Genomic DNA, 25230 nt, shown 5'->3' with positions numbered 1-25230 from the left:
CATATCAAGTGTGCCCAGTTTTTAATAGCATTTCTCTTTTTAGACTTACACAATCATTCACTCACTTAACAACCATTAAATGACTGCCCAATAAGGCAAGTACTTTGTGTGATTTCCTCTTTGAAAAGGGGGTGCACATAAATATACACATAAACACACACTGATAATACATCCCATTTGGGAATATTTATAAGTACATCATCTATTTAATTTCACATGAGTATATATGTGTAAGTGAATGTATACATGAGAAAGAAGCAGAGGGAACTGCATAAGGAGCAATTACATTAAACAGAACTGAAAAAAATCACAAATGAGTCATGAGTAAATGTAAACATTTAAACAAAAAGAATAGCATCGGCCTTCCCATACTTGTGTTCACTGCATAATCACATTCACGCTTCATCAACTGCTTCGTCCACATCCCATGTGCTTCCTGCATCCCTTATGGGTGGTATGTAACCAAGCTCTGCTTTTAAAGCTATTGGTAAAAATATCTGTTCCAGAAGCTTTTAGCTAACGAGTAATTATAATTTACCCTGCCAAAGAAAATTAGGCAAAAAGCAACCCCACAAAAAATTGATAACCCTGTTTCATAAAATAGACAAAAGAGATTTAAGGAAGATAACACCATTTCTGTGTCACCATCCATTAAATTTAAATTTGATCTTGCTTTTTATACCACGTAGCATATACTCAAAAATAGATGAATAATCCCTGCATTTATACATTGTCCTGCAAAAAAAAAAAGAAGAAAATACTATTATTTGTATTTTTTCCTCAAACATTCTAAGAATAAAAGAATTGTTTTCAGAAATGATGAGGTTCCTGCAGCTAACATTTACCCACAGGACTTGAGGCGTTCTTGTGACACAAAGTGCAGAGTACTTTGAGGGTGGTTACAGATGCAATGGCACAGAAAAGTCTTTTAACTTTGGCTCATTTCCTCTGACCACCAGGCCTCCATGCTAAATTATAACCTCTCAAAGCTACAGATCCTTTAAAACTAGGTTTTAAACTGGCTTTCAATGGTATCATCTCAAAATAAGAACACTGTGTTACTTGAAAATAAAAGCACAAAATCACTGGATTCAATCACTGTTCTCATTATTGCAAACCAATAAACAAGCCTCAACAAAAACTGTTTTATCCTAATGGCTCTTGCTTATCAAGCTGCCAAGAAACAAATCCAAAAGAAACTAAAAGAAAAAAAAAATGGTCTTAACAATATAGATGGATTCTTATTCAGAAAGTAAATATCAAAAATGGCTAGCACATAGCCTAGTGTTTTATTATTTTCCATAAAAGAATCTTAAGCTAAATACTGAAATTCTGTCATTCACATCTACAATCATCATAATTTTTTTAAAAACTAAAATACTAAAGAAATCTCATTTTTTAATTTTTTAGGGGGTGGACAGTATCAGGGATTGAACTCAGGACCTTGTGCTTGCAAGGCGGGTGCGGTACCACAGAGCTAAATCTCTCGCCCAAGAAATCTCATTTTTTAACCTAGGTATGTCTTTTATAATATATCCCATACCAAATGCTACGGGCTCAGCCAAATCACTTTTCAGGTGGGTAAAGGACTTTATATCCAAAGGAAAATAATAATAGGCCTAGGAAACATAAGAAATATTTGGCCCTTTCTCCTCAGTTGAGGCAAAGGAATTAAGCAAGGTTAGGACTAAATACTCAGCCAGTTGCTTGGGGAAGCACCAGGAAATAACCAAACTGGTGTGAGATTGGTTATGTACATGGGAATTGAACAAACAAGTGAATACACTGAAGATAATAGGAGCCAAGTTTTTTCACTGTTGGAGATAAAATACAAGTATATAAGAATGATAGAAGAAGAAAGCCTTCAGTCCCTGTTATTTGGGACTGGAATTGGAAATATGAGTGGGAGTGTATTATTGACAGATGAATGGAGATGGATGTTTACACAGGTATGTACATACAAACCTGTATTTCTTAGTTTCACTGAAAAAATCTAGAGAAAAAGACAGCCAATAGAAATGAGTTCCCTAGAACGCAAATCTTGGTTTCTCAATGTCATCCATTAAAGGGAAGCAGAAGTCCCAAAACTGGAGCAAGAAAATTGGAAGAAGCAAAACATAAGATATCACAACCAATGAACAAGCCACAAGAAAAACTGTTCTTTAATTTTAGTAGCTCTTGTTTATCAACCTCCAAGTGAACAGATAAACTGAGAAAAGGGTATCACTTCTTTGGTAATCTTGATTAAAATATGTAATCACAATTTATTCATGAGGAAACATCAGATAAACTCAAAGACAGAAACATAATTTGACTGTACTCTTCACAAGTATCAAAGTCACAAAAGACAGGGCAAGACTAAGGAACAGTTCCAGATTGAATGAAGCCAAAGAGCTGAAGGAATGAAATGTTAGGTGTGGATTCTGGACTAATTAAGAACATCAATGAGAAAACTTGGGAATAATGAATTGGATCTGAGAATAGATGATAATATTGCATCCCCATTAATTTCCTATTCTGTGGTTATATTGATGTGATATGATAAAATATTATTTCTAGAATATAGTCACTGAAGTACTAAGGAAGTACTAAGCCATTATGTCTGCAACTTCTCTGAAGCAAAGAAAAAATGTTCAAAACAAAAATGTGTGGTAGTAGTGGGAGAAAAGTGGGAGAAAATAAGGCAATTGTAATAAAAGTTAATAGGAATATTAGTGGAAAACATTTGTGAGCTCACTGTCTTATCCTTGTAATATTTCTATAAGCTTAAAACTGTTGTAGAACAAAATGTTTAAAACAGAAATATTTGGCCTTAAATGCTCATATACTATTAAGAAAAAGCTTAACTTTCTATCAAGGGCCATAATCTTCTACAAATTTTATAAAACAAAAAAAAAATAACAAAAAAACAACACTTGCAACTAGAAGTGAAATATAGCCATGTAATTTTAAAAGCATGCAAATAAGGGTGTTAGAAGGGTTTATGTCTAAAAAATGTAACACTTGGTTGATTAAAGGTGCTGTATACTGGGGAATGATAAACATTATAAGGATAAAATTGCAGAAACCTCTTGTAGTCATGAAATAAAATCCATGTGGACGAAGAGATGCGTTCTGAAGCCCCTTCAGGGAATTCACAGCTCACATGTGTGCAGTGTACTCAGTAGTCAGCCTGCAGGGCGCGAGACATCAGCATCTGCCTTGTCTTCCCACTTCCCCTCCCCAGACATGATCCCTGGTACACATCTTGTAGTCCAAACTTCAGTCCAGCATCTACTTCTTTGTGTTTTAATGAAACATAGCTTAATATAGGCACATTTTCTAAATTTGCCTTGTACAAGGTAACTTTATTTCCAACTTACAAGACAGTTATAAATTTTTTTCAGGTGAATTCTATCTCTAACTCAGATTCATTTGCCTTCTCCCGCTGTGTGACAGAGGAATTGTATTTTCCCCTTTTCATGTTAGCCAAATATAAAAGATAATCATTGTTTAAACAACAAATTTCCTTCTTATGGTCCATTAGCTCCTGCTGCTTGTTCCTGAAGTGAAATTGAAATATAACAAAACGATTTCCATGGCAATAGATAATAATCTAGTATATGTGAATTTCTGACTTAGCAGCAGAATAAAACAAGAGGAAATTATGGGACTGGAGTGGGGCTAAATTTCAGTTTCTGTGTATATTTTTTATATCACATTCCAAAACAAAGAAAGCACCAACAAATGCAGACACACATAACAGTCAACTATGAGGAGAACTCTAATTACATGATAAGTTTAAAAGAAAGAGAGTTCAATAATCCTGCCTACTTTACTACCAAAATATATTCAACTAATACAAACCATATGTAATAAACTTGAGAATTCTTACAATTTTTAACTGGAAGTGTATTATTGATAGGGAAAAGTTTTAGATAACTTAATAGATTGAATATTAAGGTAATTGTAGAAGCAAAATAAGTAATGTGTTCCTTTAAGATTTGCTTTTCCCATAACTCCTTGTTTAAGGTGATGGTTATCTGACTCTTTAACCAGTAACTTCATTAACCTAACAAAGTTGCAATGCCTGCATGAATTTACAATGTATATGTGCCTATCTCGTGTCTGTGACTTGTAAATAGGAACTGGAATTATATTTCATATCAAAGACCACTAGGGATGAGATAATGGCTAAAAAGGATATAAAAAGGGAACCACTGAACAAAGGGGGCATGGATACTAACCAGACCTGTTTCTGGCATTCCTGCCCACTCTCCAGAAGAAATTTCATTATTTTATCTGAATTCTGTGTGTGTATTTCTCTCCAAGATTTCTGCAACATTATCTACTATGATATTTGTCCTAATAATTAATATAACCCATTATTTTCCTTTTTTGTAATAATACGCCTTATAACCAATACACAGGTGAAAGATTATTGAAGGACTAAAGAATCTCTAGAAACTATATGAAAAGAGGACCTGGAGGGTTTGTGACCCAGGCAACAGATACCAATGTCAATAACACTCTGCTTCTAACCACCCCTGAAACGTTTAGACTGGTGTCCTTGTGCAGCACTCTGTGTGAGCCTTTCTCTGTTATCCAGGGGGTCTTCATCACCCTCTAAGCCAGGGGTGGCAAAACTTTGGCACACATGCCACAGCCAGGTGTTTGTTATCGCTGATAGCTCTAACCCCATCACTGCTAAGCTCTACACCAAGAGTTGTTTTGTGCCCACACTTATTTCCAGTTTTTCTGATTACTATAATTGCATAATTTAACTAAGTTGTCTAGAAACTGATGGAATATGAGTGCAAAAGGGAAAAATGGCTACATCTAAGAAAAATAAATACAATGCTTTGCACAGATTTGAAAAAGATGAATCACTGAAAGTATAAACAATTGGTTGTGAGCAGTACTAAACTGTGGGCAGTTAAGGAAAAAAATTCAAATCTAGAAGGATTCTACACTGAGACTGCTTTGTAAATGTCTTAAAACTTTGATCATTTTGATAAGTCAAATATCGTGGGTACTTTATACAAAAATGACAATGCAAAATTTTAAGCTTTTATAAATAAAAAGCCTTTACCCTTACCAGAAATAATGGCAAACAGACAAGCAAGAAGAAAAAAATTATCAGCTCAAGGAGGCCTGGATAGGATTACTTAATATATGGTAATACAACCATGCCTCTCTTTTATATCCCTCTGCTCTCTAGGTGTAATCCCTGCCCTCTGTTCTTAAGACGATGTTGATCAGCCATTGCTTCTCTGTCCTTGACCCAAGATAAGCACTTCTGCAATCTCAGCAGGCTAATTCTGCTTGGAGAGCAGTAATGGCTCAGAAATTGTTCTGTGTGAGTTAAAGACATCATACTACAGTGATGCATGCACACTCATGTTTGCAGCAGCACAAGTCACAATGGCCAAATCTTGGAAGTAGACATATATCCATCAACAGATGAATAAATAAAGAAAACGTGGTATTTCTACACAATGGGGCAATGCTATAGCATAAAGAAGAACGAGTCATTTTAGGAAAATGGATGCACCATGAGATCATATTACTCAGTGAAATAAATCAGACATGCAAGGTTATATTGCATAACTTCTCTTATATGAGAAACCAAAGAATTTAAAGAGCAAAATAAAAGACAATAGAAAACAGACAGAGAGAGACCTTTTGCAAATTGGAAAAGAAAGGGTATATGGAGATACAAGTCGGAGGGCAAAGAAAATAAAAAGAATTAAGATGTGTTATATATATGTACCCATGATCAATTTATTGATTATGTACTGCAAAGAAGTACAAATAAATAGAAAATTTTTTTAAATTTTTAAAATAAAATGATTTTTCCTTCTTTGTTATACAGTCTTCTTACTCTTCATACACAGATTCTTCATAACCAACATAAGTACACTTCTATGTAGAATACAACATTTACAAGTTATATTTGCTGGTTACTCATCTAGTACCCAACATAAGCCTAAGATAAGAACTTTTTCTTGGGAACAAAGTCACATGCACAATTATTTAATTGACCATTTTTCCAATACTTTAAGCATTTTTCGCAAAGAATACCAGAAACAGTCAAGTTTCTTCTTCATACTCTAGCCACATTTTAATGGCTTGGTCCAGTGAAAATAAATAGGATCAGCCATAAAAAGAATTTCCTGCTCAACATTCATAATTCACCAATTACAAAAAATAGACTGCCAGAATAGGTCAAGAAGCAAGATCTAACAATATGCTGCATACAACAAACACAATTAATTCAAAAACAAACTCATAGACTGAAAGTTAAAGGGTGGAAAACAATACTCCATGCGACAGGAACCCAAAAAAAAGCAGGAGTAGCTATCCTCTTTGCAGATCCAGTGGATGTCAAACCAACGCTGATTAAGAGAGACAAAGAAGGGGGCTGGGGATATAGCTCAGTGGTTTCGCCATCTGCTGTGCAAGCTCAAGGACCTGAGTACCATCCCCCGTACCAAAAAAATAAAAAATGTATAAGAGAGACAAAGAAGGACACTACATCCTTGTAAAGGGAACAATCCAAGAGGAAGAGATGACAATCATAAATATATACGCACCAAACACTAGTGCGCCCAACTTTATAAAACAAATGCTAACAGACATAAAAAATCAAATAAGGACTAATACAATAGTAGTGGGGGACCTCAATACCCCACTGTCACAAATAGATAGATAAACTAGACTAAAAATAAGCAATGAAATACTAGAATTTAATCAAACTCTTGAACAAAGGAACTTAACAGATGTCTACAGAGTGTTCCACTGCACAAAATCAGCATACACATTCTTTTCAGCTGCACATGGGTCTTTCTCCAAAATAGACCACATATTCGCTCATAGAATATGTTTAAAGTAAGTGCAAAGGAATTGAAGCTATCCGCTGTATACTACCAGACCATAGTGCGATGAAATTGGAGATCAATAGCAAAAGAAACTGAAAGAATTTCATAGACATGGAAATTGAACAACACACTTCTGAATAACCAATAGGTCACAGAGGAAATTAAAGAAGAAATCAGACAGTTCCTACAGTTAAATGACAATAAAACAGATCAGAATCTATGGGACACAATGAAAGCAGTCTTACGAGGGAAATTCATAGCAGTGAATATGCATATTAGGAAAACAGAACGAGCCCAATTAAACAACCTGATCTGGAAACTCAAGCTTCTAGAAAAAGAAGAGTAGGACAAACACAAAGCTCATATAAGGGAGGAAATTATAAAGATCACAGCAGAAATCAATGCAATGGAGACTAAGAGAATGACAGAAAAAAATCAATGAAGCCAAGAGGTGGTTCTTCAAAAGAATAAACAAAATTGACAAACCCTTAGCCAACTTTATGAGAAAAAGGAAAGAAAAGGCCCAAATCCATGCAACTACAAGTAAAAAGGATGAAATTACAACAGACCCTGCAGGAATTCAGAGGATCATCAATACCTACTTTGAGAACCTACACGTCAATAAGATGGAAAATACAGAAGAAATGGACAGATTCCTAGATATGTATGAATTAACAAAGTTGAACGAAGAAGACCTAAAAATTCTAAGCAACACAGTATCAATCAATGAAACTGAAAGCATAGTTCAAAGCTTCCCAACTAAGAAAAGCCCAGGTCCTAATGGCTTCACCACTGAATTCTGTAAGACATTTAGAGAGAAACTACTCCCACTACTGTTTAAAATCTTCAACGAAATTGAAAGGGAAGCAATACTCCCAAATTCATTCCTGGAGGCAAGCATCACCTTGATCCCCAAAGCAGAGAAAGACCCAACCGAAAAAGAGAACTATAGGCCAATCTCACTAATGAACATAGATGCAAAATTTCTTTTTTTTCCCCCCATTAACTTTATTGGTACATTTTAGGTATAAAATACAGTTACATTCATCATTGGGATCTTGTACCATTACATGAGTCTCTTGGTTCTTATTTTTTTTCCCCTTCCCTTGCCCTCCCTTCACCTCCTCCACCCTTCCCTATTTGCAAAGACCTTGTTTCCATTTTTTTCCTCTTCTCATATTTTTTCCTTTCCCTTTTTTCCCTTCCCCTACCCCTCCCAATTCCCCTGCTCTTTTAGACCTTTTCTTCCTGTTACACAATATCAGTTATACATTTTTTAAATTACAATATTAAGATCTAGGACACATTACCACAGATTTTACAGAATTTAAAAGGATATAGAAAGCATATTACAAAAATCTTTTTTGAAATAAATTTGACAACTTCTAAGAAGTACCTTGGAAGACGAATTAATGAAACTAACTCTGGAGGAAATATAAAATTTGAATAGCACCTATTAAAGAAAGTATATTCCTAGCTTGAAAACCTGCCTATATGACAACAGCAGGCTCATAAACATTTTAACTGACAAATTATATCAAATGTTTAAAGCAGAAAAAAGAAGGAACACTTCTCCCCTCATTTTAGAAAATCAACACTGTCTAATCCTAAAACTGGATAAAGATAATAGAAGAAAAAGGTATGAACATAGATAGAAATTTGTTTAACAAAACAAACTCTTAGAAGTCAGATCTGGCAGTATGTAGAAAGTGGTTTTATTATAGGGATGGCAGTGTTGGTTCAGCATTGGAAGATCCACCCCCAAAAGTCATCATTTTAACAGAGGAAAGGAGAAAGCCATATGATCCTGTCACTAGTTAGAGAAAGAGTACTGGACTAAATTCTACAGCTGTTCATGGTAAAAGCTATCAGGAGACTAGAAGTAGAACAGAACCTTCTCAACAGATCAAAGACATGTACTCCATACTTCCAACAAAAACTCCTTCTATGAATGGAGATGATACAATGCTTTCTCCCTAAAGTGGGGAACAAGGGCATATATGCCTACTCTTCATCTGTCCATTAGACTTTGAAACATAGGTCTAAACCAAAATAGTCTGGCAATAAAGTGACACAACTAGGATAGGATTGGCACAGGAGAAGCAAAATCTTTATATGTAAATGAAATGATCATCTACAGAGAAAATACTAAGAAATCTCTAGGAGCCCCTAGAACTTGTATTTGAATTTAGCAGGATTAGAAAACACAAGGTATATATAAAAATTCAGGTCTGTGTATACTTTCTATAAATGAAGAATTGGATATTGAAATTTAAAAGTTATGTAGGAGTACAAAGGACCCAGAAAAGCCAAAAACAAAAACAAAAACAGTGTTGGAAGACATTTAGCACCCAATTTTAAGACTTCTTCTAAAGCTACAGTAATCAAGGCAGTGTTGGTGTGAGGAAAGACATATAGATCATTGGAATAAAACAGAGAATCTAGAAATAGAACCACACATATATGGTCCACTGAGTTTTGAAAGATTATTTAACATTAGCATTTTATAGAATATAAACTTGATTCAAGAGCCAAGGAAGAGATAGTGTCTTCAGCAAACAGCACTAGAACACCTGGTATCTGTATATAAAAAATTAACCTCAACCCATTTTTTTCATACTATGAAAATAACTTGAAGGGATCTATGAACCTAAATAAGAAAGCCTAAAAGTATAAAACTGTATAAAGAAATTATAAGGGAAAATATTTATGAATTCAGGGTAGGCAAGAGCTACCTAGGATACAAAAAGCATGATGTATAAAAGAAAAAAATTGATACATGAAATTCCATCAAAATTTAGAACTTTAAATGACATCATTAAAATGAAAAGTAGTCCTTAAACAGAACATATTTACAATGCATATAACCTATGAGCAGAATATATAAAGAATTCTTAGAATTCCTTAATAGACAACCCAATTAAAATGTAGACATAAGATGATAAATAGCCAGTATAGCAAAAGGAATGGTGTGCAGCTCTAGAATCAGAAAGGTACTAATCAGTACAATAACAAGATTGAATTATACACTCATTAGGGAGATGAAGTCAAAAGTTTTAAAAGCCTTGTCATGACTTTTTCTTTTTGTTAGATTCTCCCCCTTTGCATTTAATTTGTCACACCCATGGATTCATTCTGCTGGGTTTCCTGGGGTTGTGATCCTCATTGTCTTTTCCTAGGGTATTGTCTAAAATTTTTTGGAGTGCTGGTTTGGTATTCATGAAGTTCCTGAGGTGCTATTTATCATGAAAGTATCTTATTTCTCCATCAATTTTGAAAGATAGTTTTGCAGGGTACATCAGTCTGGGTTGGAGGCTGTTTTCCTTTAGGGCTTGAAATACATCATTCCAAGCTCTTCTTGCCTTGAGGGTTTGCATTGAGAAGTCTGCTGTGATTCTGATGGGCTTTCCTTTGTATGGTATTGGTTTCTTTTCTCTCATTGCTTGTAGAATTTTATTCTTCTGTTGGATTTCTGGAATCCTAACTATTACATGCCTATGTGTAGATTTTTTTTGATCAAGCCTAGCTGGAGTCCTATATGCCTCACTTATCTGTATGTCAAGTTCTTTTCTCTTGCTTGGGAAGTTTTCTGCCATCACTTCTGTGAACAGTTTTTTTATGTCATCTGCACTCTCTCCTCTTTCTTCATTGACTCCAGTCAGTCTTATGTTATTCTTTTTTGCATCGTCTAGCAGCTGCTGGATTGATTTCTTGTGTTCCTTTACAATTTTAAAGTAATTATTCTTTTCCTCCTCACTAATTGCAATCTTTTCTTCTATATCTGAAATTCTATCCTCACATTGGTTCATTCTGCTGTGCAGACTTTAGATGGAGTTTTGAATCTCCTGCAAATCTGTTCGCATCTGTTTTTTGGATTCCATTTGTTTCCTGTGCTAGGATTCCATCATGTTCCTCAGATCCTCTATTTTTTTATCTGTGTCCTATCTAGATTTTTTAATCATGTCTTGCACCATGAGCAAAATCTTTGCTGTTATCTGAGTAATTATTTCTGATTTCATTTTTCCCAGATCCTCTTTTGTTGCCAGTTCAGAGAGTCCAGGTGGTTGAGTATCAGAGTGTTCTATCTCGTTTCCCTTTGGGGTTGCTGGAGGTGATCTGGAAGTCTGTTTTTGTGGCTTGTTTATGTGTCCTCTCATTTCCATGGGGGGGGGGTGCTTCTGGTGCCCACGCAGCTCACCTGCTGTGGCCTAGGAGCTTGGAATGGCAGCAGGGGAGCTTCCTTCCAGGTGCTGGGAATGGCTCAGCTTCTCTGCCCTAGAAGCTTGGGATGGCGATGGGGGAGCTTCCTTCTGGGTTCTGGGACCAGCTGTGATTCACTGCCCTAGAAGCCTGGGATGGAGGCAGGGAAGCTTCCTTCTGGGTGCTGGGACTGGCTAAGCTTCGCTGCCCTAGGAGCCTGGGATGGAGGCGGGGAGCTTCCTTCCAGGTGCTCGAAAATTTCTTAATAAGATACTGGCAAATATGATCCAGACAATCATCAAGATCATACACTTTGGCCAAGTGGGATTCCTCCCCGGGATGCAGGGATGGTTCCACATACACAAATCAATAAATGTAATACACTATATCAATAGAGCCAAGGACAAAAAACATATGATCATCTCAATAGATGCAGAAAAAGCATTTGACAAAAACCAACATGCATTTATGATAAAAACTCTATAAAAAATTGGAATCAACTGTATCTACTTTAATCTAATAAAAGCCATATATGAAAAACCAACAGCCAATATCATACTAAATGGTCAAAAACAGAAATCCTTCACCCTAAAATCAGGAACATGAAAAGGATATCCACTATCACCACTCCTGTTCAATAAGATTTTGGAAATATTAGCCATAGCACTTAGACAAGAGAAAGTAATAAAAGGAATACAGATAGGAAATGAAGAAGTCAAATTGTCATTATTTGCAGATGACATGATACTCTACATACAAGATCCCAAGAACTCCACCAAAAATCTTCTAGACATAATAACCAAATTCAGTAAAGTAGCTGAATAAAAGATCAATACACAAAATCAATAGCTTTCCTCTACACCAATGACAGACTCACTGAGAGAGAAATAGGGCAAACAATTCCTTTCACAATTGTATCCAAAACAATGAAATACCTAGGAATCAACCTAAAAAAAGAAATCAAAAACCTCTTCTCTGAAAACTATAGCTCACTGAAAAGAGAGATTGAAGACAATATCAGAATATGTAAAGACATCCCTTGCTCCTGGGTAGGAAGAATCAACATTGTGAAAATGGCCATACTTCCAAAGCTGCTATATAGATTCAATGCAATTCCAATTGAATTCCCAGCAGCATACTTCATGGATCTTGAGAAAACAATCAAAAAATGCATTTGGAACAAGAAGAGACCTAGAATAGCAAAAGCAATTCTAGGCAACAGGGACATGACAGGTGGTATCACAACCCCAAACTTGAAACTATACTAAAAAGTTACTGTGATAAAAACAGCATGGTACTGGCAAAGAAACAGATCGGAGGACCAGTGGAACAGATTAGAAGATGCAGAAACAACTCCAGACACACTCATCCACGTCATCTTTGGCAAAGGAGCCAAACACCCTCACTGGAGGAAACATAGCCTCTTTAATAAATGATGCTGGAAAAATTGGGTTTCAACTTGCCAAAGATTAAAACTAGATCTATATCTGTCCCCACGCACTAAACTAAAATCAAAATGGATTAAAGATCTAAATATTAAAACAAAAACGCTGAACCAGCTGGAACAGGGGTGAGGTAGAACTCTTGAAGACATCTGTGTAGGAAAAGATTTTATGAAGAAAACCTTAGTTGCACATGAACTAGCACAAATAATCAACAAGTGGGATCTCTTCTTATTAAAAAGCTTCTGCACAGCAAGAGAAACCACCAACAGTGTGAAGAGACAACCCACAATGAAGTTCCTCAGACAAAGGTCTACTATGTAGAATCTATAAAGAACTTAAACAAATCAGACCTCCCAAATTTAAAGACCCAATTCAAAAATGGGCATCTGAAATTAACAGACATTTCTCAGACAAAGAAGTAGAAATGGCAAGTAAACATAGGAAAAAATGTTCAACATCACTGGGCATTCGAAAGATTCAAATAAAAACAATGCTGAGATTCCACCTCACTGCAGAAAGAATGGCTGCTATCATGAAATCAACCAATAACAAATGCTGGCAGGGCTGTGGGGAGAGAGGAACACTGCTCCGCTGATGGTAGGAGTGTAGACTGGGGCAACCACTGTGGAAATCAGTATGGAAATACTTCAAAGAGCTAAGACTGGAAGTCCCATTTGACCCAGCTATTCCCCTGCTGAGTATCTACCCCAAAGAATTAAAAGAATCATACCACAGTGATACATGAGCACCCATGTTTATAGCGGCACAGTCTGTAATATCTAAAACTTGGAAAGAGCCCAATTGCCCATCAACTGGAGACTGGATAAGGAAAAGTGTGGTTTTTTAATGAAATGGAATACTACTCAGCCATAAAAAATGAGAAATTAGAGACATTTATAGCTAAATGGATGCACATTGACATGATACTCTTAAGTGAAATAAATAGGACCCACGTGTAAATTCCGAATAGTTTCTCTAGTGTGAGAAACTGAAAGTGTAAATGAAGACAAAAAGGTATAATCAATAATGTGAAATAGGAAAAAAAGGGGCAAATGGGAAGGAGAAGTGGGTGGAAAGGAAAGAAAGGAATGGAATTAACATGAGAAAATGAAAAATGCAAACAAAGTCTTTGTAAGTAGGGAGGGCAGAGGAAGGAGGAATAAGTAAGAACCAAGAGAGATTATGTAAAGGTGCAAATTTCCAATGATGAATGTCATCATATTGTATACCTAAAATGTACCAATAAAATTAATTTTTTAAAAATTAAAAATAAATTTCAGTGATTTAATTTTTTAAAAAAAGAATTTTCTGCTGAAGGCCCAGCATTTGTAGACTTATATCCTAAAGTGTCTGATTTGAGTGCTTTTTACACTATTGTCTTAACTTTCTTAGCTACAACTTCACTTTCCAACACCCTATTATGTCCTTTCCTCCTTCCTCCAATTTTCTTGGCCTTACCTCAGTGCTTCTCCTATTATACTTGAGCTGTTTTTATTCATACGACTGACTTCTGACATCAAATGAGAGGTGTTTTCTTTCTGACACAAATTGATTCTGACACCAACTGGGTGTCCCAGGACTCAATTCAATTCTAACACTAACAAAGTTAGCATCAGACTCCTCAGGCCTAAGGGCTCAGTCCTACTTAACTCCATCCACAAGTTCCAGGTCCCAAGTTTATCCACACTTCTGTTTGACCTGACTACAAAGTATAAAGTTTATCTCAACAACCCATGCCCCTCAGTTCAATAATCTGCAGAAAGACCACAAAACTCAGGAGACTATTTTCTCTTGCTGGCTTATTATAAAGGTTAAAAATGAATAGCCAGATTAAAAAGCATATAGGGTGAGATCCAGAGGGTCTCATACATGAGTGCTTTTCTCCCTCTGGATTTGGGGGATATCATGCTTCCAAAACATATATGTGTTCACCAACTGTGAAGCTCTCCAAACTCTAAAGTTTAATCTTATAGAGGTATCATAACATAGGCACAACTGATTAAATCATTGGCAGTTTGGGGATTAATTCAATCTCCAGCTCCAGCCCCCACACCCCAGAAATTGGGGGAGGGAGCTGAAAGTTCCAAGATTCTAATCAATAACCAGTCCTCTGGCAACCAGCCCTTGTCCATAAGCTTTGCAAAGGCCCCCCAAGAATGGGCTCAGAACAAAAGACACTCACTCTTAAAACTCAGAAAATCCCAATGCTTTTTATAAATTCAGTGCCAGGAACACAAATAACATTATAGAAGACAAAAAGTAAATTTATTTCTATGATACCAAATGCTTTATTCTTTTCCCTTTTTTCTTTGTTTCCACAGATATCCATATATGTATAATACTGTTACTTGTGACCTATCCTCTACCACCACTGTCCTCTTCCCATTACCTCTTGTGAAAAATTCCTCCCATTTCTTCTGCATGCTAGAAAAAATTTCTCAAACTCATTATCCCTATTAAAAAAACCTTTCCTAAGGAACAATGTATCCACTTCTCAAGTTCATTGTCTGTTTTACTGTTTAAATCCTCCTTACCACTATCAGTACTGCAAAGAGTGTAACTTTGCAGTCCATTGCCTAAAACTAGCAAAAATTAAGTCTTCACCACATGAAAAGTGACCCCTGTATGCATTAATCAAAAATAACAATAAATCAGATGAGATTGGGTGTGTTCAGGCTGGTATGGCTGTAGACAAAAAAAAAATGTATAGATAAATCAAGTAAGGATTCTGATGCATTCTCCATATTATACTTTTTCTCTGAGTGTCTCTTTTCTTTCTTGTCCTAATTTGCTGAACTTCTCATTTGCCTCCATGTGAGAAAACTAAAAACTGATGAAATTGCTGCAGGTTGTGCTAAATGACTTAGTTCTGAGTGTTCAAGCCCAAATAGGTAAGGATCTTATCATCTCAAAGACTTTAAATATCAGAGCCTATCAAAATCTACCAAATCCACAAGGAATCTCATTGGGTAATAGACTGTGAGATAATTTCCATGGTTAAGGTATTTGGAAATGGCTCTACTGGATCTTTTTGTCTTAGCCAAAGTATCAAGTCATATTTTCAAATGATGCAAGCTGTTTTCTTCCATATCACTTCTACATTGTCACTTTTTTCTTCAACAACATGATTTTTGAATGGCTGCACAACCATTCCATCATTTCACTGTACCATAATTTATTTGGCTGATCCAGGAACGTTGGTCATTTACTATCATAGTAATGCAACAATTAATGTTTATCTTTGATCTGATCTCCAAATTATTTCTTATGAAAAATTTTCAAAGATTGAAAATACCAATAAAAGGTATGCAAACATTTTTGATGCTCATTACCAAACTCCAACAATATGTAAGAGGACAGTTACATCAGATATTTCACCACCATAGGCGTTAACAGTATAATGGATGAAAGAGCTGCCTCCTTTAATTTCATACTATTTTAATTACAAAGTTAATTATTTTACTACATTCATTTTCCATGTGCTTTTTTTGTTTTGTGAACTGTTTGTTCATTATCTTTTCCTATTTTCCTTCAAAGGCACTGCTTTTCATTACTGTTTTTTGGCTTTTCTTTATATATGAGTGATATGTTAAGATAACTGCAAATATTTTCCTACATTCGCATTTGCTTTTAAATATAAAGATTTTGACATATGAAGATTTCATTTTGTATAATCAAATTCACCAAACTGTTCCTTCATTATATCTTCCTTCTGTTTTAAATAGAGGAAGCCTTTCCTCAACCTAATATCAAATGATTCATCTATACCTTTAAATATTTTAAGGTTTCCACATGTAGTGTTTATTTTTAACAAATCTGAAGTGTGTTTCACATATAAGATTTGTAGGGAGTTAATCATGCTTTTTTAGAATACTCTAACCCATCAAGTTCAAACACTGAACTCTTTCAGATTAAATGTATTATTAATGTCCTTTTATATCTAATAACACATTTCTTTAAAAAAAATCTGGAATATAAACATACATTAGCATGTCCTATCACTTGGCTGCTTTCTGCAGTACAGAATCAATATCTTCTTTCATTCTTGCTTCTCATGCTACCCGAACTATAAAATAAGGTTGTCATATACAGTACTATGAAGAATAGTTTGATCAGTTTAGTGTGGAACACACACAATACATCCATAATGAAATACTTTTAAAAGTGAGCTCAATTCCTCTACCTATTGAACACAACTTAAAATTTAAAGTATAGGATGAAGTTACATGAGTTCCATTTTATACCATCATTAAAATGTCTGTGCCATCTCTCACTTACCAGTGCAGTATACTCTGGGCTTTACTTAAATGTCAAAGTGCCCCCATCCTTTCCTAAGCCCCTGGGTTCCAATCTCCAGCTGGATAGGTACATCTCCTGTGCTTTTCAAGCCATCCACATCTAACTTGTTCACAGCCCTTATCAACTTGTATTTCACTTTGACTTAAATGAGTCTCCCCAATAACCACAGAGATTTCAGAAATTTAAAAATGTATTTCAGATATCATTTTATCCTTTTCACCTAGTTCATAGCAAGCAGCTGGTAAATATCTGTTGACTGAATGAATGAGTGCAAGATAACAAGAAAAGACATCTAATCTCTTTCAGGTCTTCTAATTACTGGTGATTACAATAGTGAACAAGTCATTTAATCTTTTTTAGGCCATGGTGTCCAATTTAGCAATGAATATTTTCAGTAAAATGATCTGTTAAGTCGGCTGGAGCTCAAAGTTCTATGATGATATGATCTTTATTCTCAGAACTTAATCTTACATACCTGTCACTTCCTATACCTTCTATTGGTGATATTCCCCTGCTTCTACCATTTTGGGCCTTCCAAACTTTGCTGGCATTTCTATCATAAACCACTATCCATTTAAAAATATACCTACCTTGTTCTCCTTGAGGCTTTTCTCTAAGATCAATCACGGACATCTGCAGTCTGAATGACAGGATCATTTAAAGCTCCTTGCTTGTGCTAAATTTGCATGCAGGTACTTCGCTTAAGGGGAAGACAACAGTGATGTGTGATCTGCTTACCCAACAGACTCATCTTCAGAAAAGCACAGAGCATGAGCTATGACTGCATTTCTACCCTAAAATAAAACATCTCTAGTAAAGATTTTTAGTATCATTTTTCAATTTTACAACTTTCATTGTTTCTATAATGACCAACAGAAATAACACAGTTTTTGTAGTCACACTGAAGGGTTGATAAAGAAGGAAGAATATACTGGTAAGCCTTTCTCAAATAAATTCTGATAAAGAAAGGTTTATTTTGTTTTATTTTTTCCCATTTTCTTCCTCTAACCTAGATTCTTTCAAATTATTTCTGAAATTTTCTGTAATAACTTTATTTTGAATTGACATTTGTTTCTATTCTTTCAGAGCTTGATACCATGTGGTGAGATTGTTTGAGAAACCTCAAACATTTAGCCTATTGTTCTAAATATAATCTGCAAAGTTATAAAACAAGTTTAAAAGAAGTCTGTAAAATAAAACACAATTCCAATTTGCTAGTGAACATTTATACATAAACACTAAGGACAGTTTTTTAACTCAACAATTATTTTCTGACTGCCAACCTGTAAGAAGTATTCTAGGGGAACAACAGCAATTAAAATCAATTTTCTCTCATTAAAGAGTGTAAATTTTGGTAAGATAGAAACCTATGCTCAATTAAAAACACAAGGCAGAATAAAAGGTTTCTTTAAAAAATAAATTCTGTAGTGTCATAAAAGAATTATAGCATTAAAATATAATATAGATCATAAATATGATTGAAACTGTAACCTAATAGTCCTTCAAACTTCAATATAAATATTTGAGCAATTAATTTTTTTAAAATCACCTAAACATGTTCTAAGCACAGATGACAATTCCTGTACCAATTTTTGGAAATATGGGCTCTGCCAGGTGATGGACCAGTGTTTACTATTTGTGAGGTTCCTCCAATACCAAAACTAATAAAAATGTTAGGCAAGTCATGGTCATGCCAAACAATTCTCATGGTTTATCAAGGATTAGATCACTACATGAAAGGTCAGGTGGAAGAAATAATTATGAGATGGAAGAAATAACAGATTTAGGAAGGACACAGGTTCATTAAACCTACATGAGATCTTTGAATATTGTATAGCTCAACATTAGATTAGTGAATAAAATGCAGGAAAAATGTTCTCTGGCATAGTTTCACCTTGGTTATACATTCATGATTTTAAAAGATACTAATAATAAATCCAGAAACCTTAATTCACTCCTTAATTCACTTACCCTGTACATGTCCTGTGTATTTAAAATAAGACTAACGAAAAGCCTTCTGTTTTGAAAGTGTTTATGACACCTCAGCTGGCATTTCTGGCCCCCAACATTAAGTTCCCTTATTCACATCCATAAGTTACCCATATAATGAAATGAATCTTTTTTTCCCCCTTAAAAACCATATAAGCTTTGATTTACAACAAATTCAAATTGAAACACAAGATGGCAATCAAGATGCTCCATATCTACATATCCAGCTGGTTTCTTATTACATGCTCAAGAAGAAATTCCTCTTCAAGCCTTACCACACCCATAGTTCCACACATGTTACATTTACTTATGTCTACTTATATGTGTTGTTTCTATGGTCATCCCCACATGGTAAATCATCTCCCTCCCATCCAAACTTTTTCCAGCTTACATGAAGCAATATTCCCCCAGAAAATCCTGCCAGATCATCCAAATTCACACTATTTCCTTTCTTATCATATACAATGTTTATGCTGTTGATTTTATGCTATTTTAAATTACTCTCAGCTGTTTTAATATCAACTAGGTAGCAAAGTTAGATGATCTGCTTATTTACTTTGTATGCTCTACAATATTTAGTGTATCAGATGGTGAATAGCATTCAAATTATATAAGCTGTTTAGAAATGACAATAATGTCATCCAGCTTTGTTTACACATGAAACGCGAGCCAAAAGTATATCAGCTACTCCAAAATTACATATGGTTTGCACCCAATCTAAAAACTCAAACTCTATATTTCTCATGTTGTAAAGAATCCTGTAGATGGTTGCAAAGGGGTAGGAGAGAGGACCCCTTCTTGTGTAATATTATTAGTAATATTAAAGTTGGGCTCCTTTGATTTAAAAGGTATCATGAATACTGAATACAGAATTGCCATCACAATTAAATGTAAAATATTTTAGCAAAATTAGAGGATGACACTCTGAAATCTTTTGAAAGATTTGAATTTATGTTTTAACCTATATGCTATTGGTACAACTCCAAAGACATATACTAATTAATTAATATCAGTGGCAACAAAACACACGAGAAGTTTTATGACCTGAATATCCACCATTTTTTTTTAATGCAGAAAAGACTTTCATGGGAGCAGTGACTGCACAGGGCCGACACTCAGGTTGTGGGTGCAGATGCAGGCCACAAACAACATTCCACTCCCCTCCAGCCGAGCCCCGGCTGACGCTGCCACCCTCCCTGCAGCCAGCTCTCCATGATGCTGATGCTGGCCCAGTCCAGCCCGCAGCTCTTTGCACTCATCGGCGCCCAGGCCAACATCACCAAGGAGCTGGAGCGCATGGAGCAGCGCCTGACCTCGGAGGAGCTACAGAGCAGCAATAGCACCCACTGGGCTGCCTGGCTGCCAGACTACAAGTGAGCTGTTCTGGGCCAGGGGAACCAACCCCAGGGCCATGGCCACTGGGCCTGATGGGGGATCTGGGATGATGCCAAAGCCTGGCTTGTCCACCATATTTAACATTGCCCTAGCTCATAGTACTTTATCTGCTTGGCTAGAAAATACAGTAAATCACCAGATAAACTTCTACTAGCCAAGCTATTTGCTAAAATATTGTGAAGCACAAAGGACATAAATTCATCTGAGAAGGTAACTACCATCCAAAGGAATCAAGTCTAATGCAATACAATTAAAAGTGGTCAACATCAAGAGCTCAAATATTGGGAGAATTCAGTAGACTTACTGAGAGTTTTGTCCAACTGCTACTGTGATGACAATGAAAAATGTATTTCCTAATGATCTCATCTAAAACACATTATATTTGTCAGAATATAAATGCATTCAAATATAATAGGCACATAAGGAATACTAATTATGACTGGCTTCTCTTACAAATAACAAATGACTTTGGAACACAACTCTGAAGAGTTCTGAATGCTTTTTGGAACATTCTCTTTCCATTTAGGAACATGCAACTGAATGCAACAGTAAATGGAAAACAGAAGCAATAAATTATTCTTGTAAGGCAGAAAGAAAGTCTATCAACTCCACTTTTCATCTATTTCAAAAAAATCTTAAATTTGAGGAAGACATTCATTCTTCAGGTTCCTATTCACTAAAAGTAAAACTTATTCTAAATGTTAGCATCTGACAAAGATAATAATATCAAACAGCAGTCCACAATTTCCTAATGGAATGATGGCCATTGGTATTTCTTAAATTAATGCAGTGACCTACAGTAATGTGAATTCTTGATACATAACGTTTGTCAATAGGCAATACAAAAACTTCAGAACAACTTCTGGTGCATGAACTCCAAAATGCAGCCAAAATTTATATATCTAGAGGAGTTCCTTAATTTGTACTTGCATCTTTTACTTACAGTAAAATCAGAAAAATAAAAATAATATCAGGTGTAGATTAGTCAAATTATAGTTTCACAAACTAAGTACAAGTTAAGTCAAGATTTCTAATAATATCTAAGCAGTCATCTTTCTGAATGAAGATATTAGAAGCCTATGCAATTCTTGTATCCAAAAATGGTTTAGTGAGATTCATATGTGCATAAGTAGCTCATTTTCAGTTACTTAATAGAAAATGTGAAATGATATTTCAAAAGCCTCAGCAAACAGAAATGCTCAAATTGAAAGGACATGTCTTTTATCTACAAACTTCTTCTGCTTTCACCATTCCCAAGTATTATAGGTAGCCTCCAATGTAGAGACCAGCTACATATTGAGGAAAACAAAGCTCCAACTGTATCATTTTTAACAAATAACCCCACACATTGGAGTACTCATCAAAACATATTTGAAACAATGCACTAAAAAGTGTTCTAGTAATTGGAACAGTGACTAAAACAGGTGCAAGTAAAAACTGCAATTAGAACTTCACACTCAAATGTCTAGAGTTAGGAGTATTTTACATGATATTATAAACTCTAGAAGATAATTACTGAAGTATATTAACAGAGAACCAGTATGTCTAAGATGACGGGTAATTCGAATATTATCTTTTCAAATTTTTACATGAATTATTTGTCCACTTAAAAACATAGGTAAAATAAGGATACATATAAATGGTAACCTCTTCATAATCTCTGAGTTTCTGTCCTGTCTTCCTTCTTATATCCTTGGCTGGATTCTCCCATGATTATTCTTGACCTGTAAGTTTTAGATTACCTTGTAACCTATTTGGGGTTTAGGTGGGTTTTTTTTCTCCACTCACTATCAAGGTCAGAGGTCAGTAAACTACGGGCTGCAGGCCAAATCCAACTCACCACTCTAAATTTATGTAAGTAAAATTTAATTGGAACATAGCCACATCCATTGTTTAATTATTGTCCATAGCTCCTTTCACACCAGAAGATCAGAGAAGAATAGTTAGGACAATAATTAATAATTAGGACAATAACAAAAACTTTTTATAGTATTTCTCACTCTTTAAAGGAAAGGTTTATCAATTCCTGTCTAAGAGATCTCACTCAGAGCCAAAACATTTAATGTAATTTTATCCTGTCAACTCCCAAAACTCTATCATCACTTCTGACCTAGATTTGCTTCCCAACTTCTCAAGCCACATCTATTCTTGAATGTCTAATAGGCATACAAATTTCATACTTCTAAACCAGAAAATTCATTTTCCACCACCCCGACCCACTCCTATTCTTCTCGTATCTCAACACAAATATTTCCATCCATCCAACTGCGTAAGTCGAACACAACATAATCTCTCTCAACTCCTCTTTCTCTCACAGTCTATACTCCAACCATCAAACAATGATACCTTCAAAGTGGACCCAGAATCTGGCCACTTTTCACCTACTACCACCCTAACTAAAGCCAAGGCTACTTGGCTTTCACATAGGCTACTTGCAGCCTCCCTGCTACAGGTCCCGTACAATCTCCTTTTCCAGAGCATCTAGAGTGATCATGGAATTCTACTGCTGAAAAATACATCAAAGGCTGGGCAAACTGTGGCCCTTTGTTGTGCCCACCTATCTCCCTCTTACTGTCTCTTCTCTCACCAACACGAGCCCTCTTATCATCAAGCATGGCCCTGCCTTCATCTTTTTACTTGCTTTTCTGTCTACAAGTCTTCCAGAAGAGATCAAGTTAGTTTCCTCCTTCATTGTATTCAGATCTCTGATCAAACATTATTTCAAACTAGAGGTCTTCCTTAGTCACCCTAAATTAGTACTTCCTATCAATTCTATAACACTTCTATAGTTAGATTCCCTAGGAAAAAGAGGGTAGGACTCTGAAATTTACATGCATTATAAGGAGTAATTTCAGGAGCAACTAGCAAGGAAAAAGGAACAAAATAGTAGAGAGAAAAGGTGAAACTCAGTGCAGTTGTAACAAAAGCTTTGGTCATTGGGACCTCTGTAGTAGGAAAGAAATTTCATAATTTTCCTAACTGAGGCAAGGGGGCTAGATTTTTGAGCCCATATGCTAATGCATTATAAAATTCAGGGTACCACCAGAGAAAGGGATAGAAAGTTGGTTAAGACACATGAACAACATGCTTAAGGAAATGCAAATTCAAACCAAAATGAGATGCTATTTCACAAACACTATAAAGACTAGAAAAAAAGACAGAAATACTAGAGAATATATTAAAAATATTAGAGAATATATAAAGTAGAAAGCCCATATATTGCTGGTAGGAATGTAAAAGTCCCATACACAGCTATCTTGGAAAACAGTTGCCAGTTCCAAAGAAATTAAACAACATGCCCGAGATCATAGAGCTAAATATACTACAAATATATTAACCTACATTCATAAAAGTAAATCATATACATTTATATGCTAAACAAAAGTATTTATCCATGCCACCAGCAAATCCAAAAGATTACATCAAATATGTATAAATCTGGCAAGTTCACCATAACATAGTACAGACTATTTAATAAACAAGCAACTTGCAATACTTCCGATTATCTGTTAGTCACTGAAACAAGAAATAAATATAACATTCACAAGAGTTTATATTTATAGAGATTTAATTATAATAAAAAATATAAAGAATGTTCATGGCCTAATCTACCAAATAACTATGTTCACACAGATAAAGAAACATCACCGTGGTATATGTAAATAAAATTTTATTCTGTAACAGTCATGCTTAAAGTATATAAAAACACTGAATCACATACTCTTATAATAAAGATTTTCATAGTATGTCATGTCACAAAATTTCAGGCATATCATTGCTCCTATAACTGAAGAGCACAATGAGACAAGATGAGATGACAATGTATTTTATCTTTTTCATATGAAAGTTTAGTAATAAATTTCACATGGCAGTAAACCAATATGAATGGTGAACATGGTGAGATTAACTTCCTGTGTATCTCCCAGGAAAACACTCTCAAATTTAGAGATAATGCTACAAAACACAGCTGATAAATGAACCATCTAGCATGTACTTAATATTTTTAAATGGCATATGAATGATCAGCAAGCTTATAATATTTGACAATAATGTATTTTAAATAGTCTAATAAAACAATGCACAGACAATAGAGGAAAGAGGATATGTAACTAAAACTGCATTCGCCTTCAATACCTTTGCAGTATAGGACTGAAAAACTTACATCAGCACTTTCTGTCTAAATGATATATTGACGCAAAGCTAGAATAAAAACACTGTTAAAAATATTTCATTTATAACTGAGAATAAATGTTTCTAAGTGATGACAAGCTTGTGTCAGTTAAATTCCTTTTAGGAAGAAATATTTTTCCCTAAACATTTCTTCTAGTGTTTTATTGGAAAAGTTTGTAATTAATTTATGTGCCAAGCTAATAATTAAACAATTATTTTGTGTATTCACTATAGATGTTAGTAATATATATTTAAGGTATTCATCTATAGTTGAGGAAAACATTCCGCAATAGAAAAATAATTCCTAACCTTGATTCTCATAGAATATAACATATCTACCTAGAAAGCAATGCATCAATAATAAATTCAGGATTCAGTATGAATATCAGCCTACAGCCAAAAATCTGCAGATCTTTATAACCAAGCACAATAAATGGTCCCCGTGGGTAACATATAACCACGAGCAACTCTCATAACTGAACATCTACTATGGTAACACCATGTGTTTATTTTTCAATCCCAATATATTTGAAAAGAAGGTGTACATGTTTTCAATGTAACAAATGATGTGCAAGTACACAGACGGCCCCCCCCCAAAAAAATTAATGACCTTATGGGTCACCTCTGTGAAAAAAAATGACTGTTTTTCTTTTTTAAAGGTTTTGGTATAATATTATTAAACAATCTTATTGTCTCTATATAAAGAATTCTTTGAAATCCCTAAAGCAAATAAAAACAATATGTAAAGTATGCTTCTAAAAGAACTAAATTGAATATTCAGGTTTAGAGCAACTACACTAATCAAAATGAATTTAAGGAGAAAAATAACTATGTTGAACTGTAACAGGATTGACTTTCAAATCCTATTCTGA

General features: G+C 35.0%; 1 protein-coding gene across 2 annotated transcripts in view; it reads right to left on the bottom strand.

Moving 5' to 3' along the window:
* The window catches only part of Immp2l (inner mitochondrial membrane peptidase subunit 2), a 903239-nt gene that overhangs the window by 744910 nt on the left and 133099 nt on the right, over positions 1–25230 (bottom strand). The window lies entirely within an intron of this gene.

The sequence above is a fragment of the Heterocephalus glaber genome, unplaced genomic scaffold (genome assembly GCF_053883595.1).
Source record: "Heterocephalus glaber isolate CG9 unplaced genomic scaffold, H.glaber_assembly_v1.0 deba00000676, whole genome shotgun sequence".
Classification (NCBI taxonomy): domain Eukaryota; kingdom Metazoa; phylum Chordata; class Mammalia; order Rodentia; family Bathyergidae; genus Heterocephalus; species Heterocephalus glaber.
The sequence above is the reverse complement of the archived record's forward strand: the minus strand, read 5'-3'. Positions and strand labels throughout refer to the sequence as shown.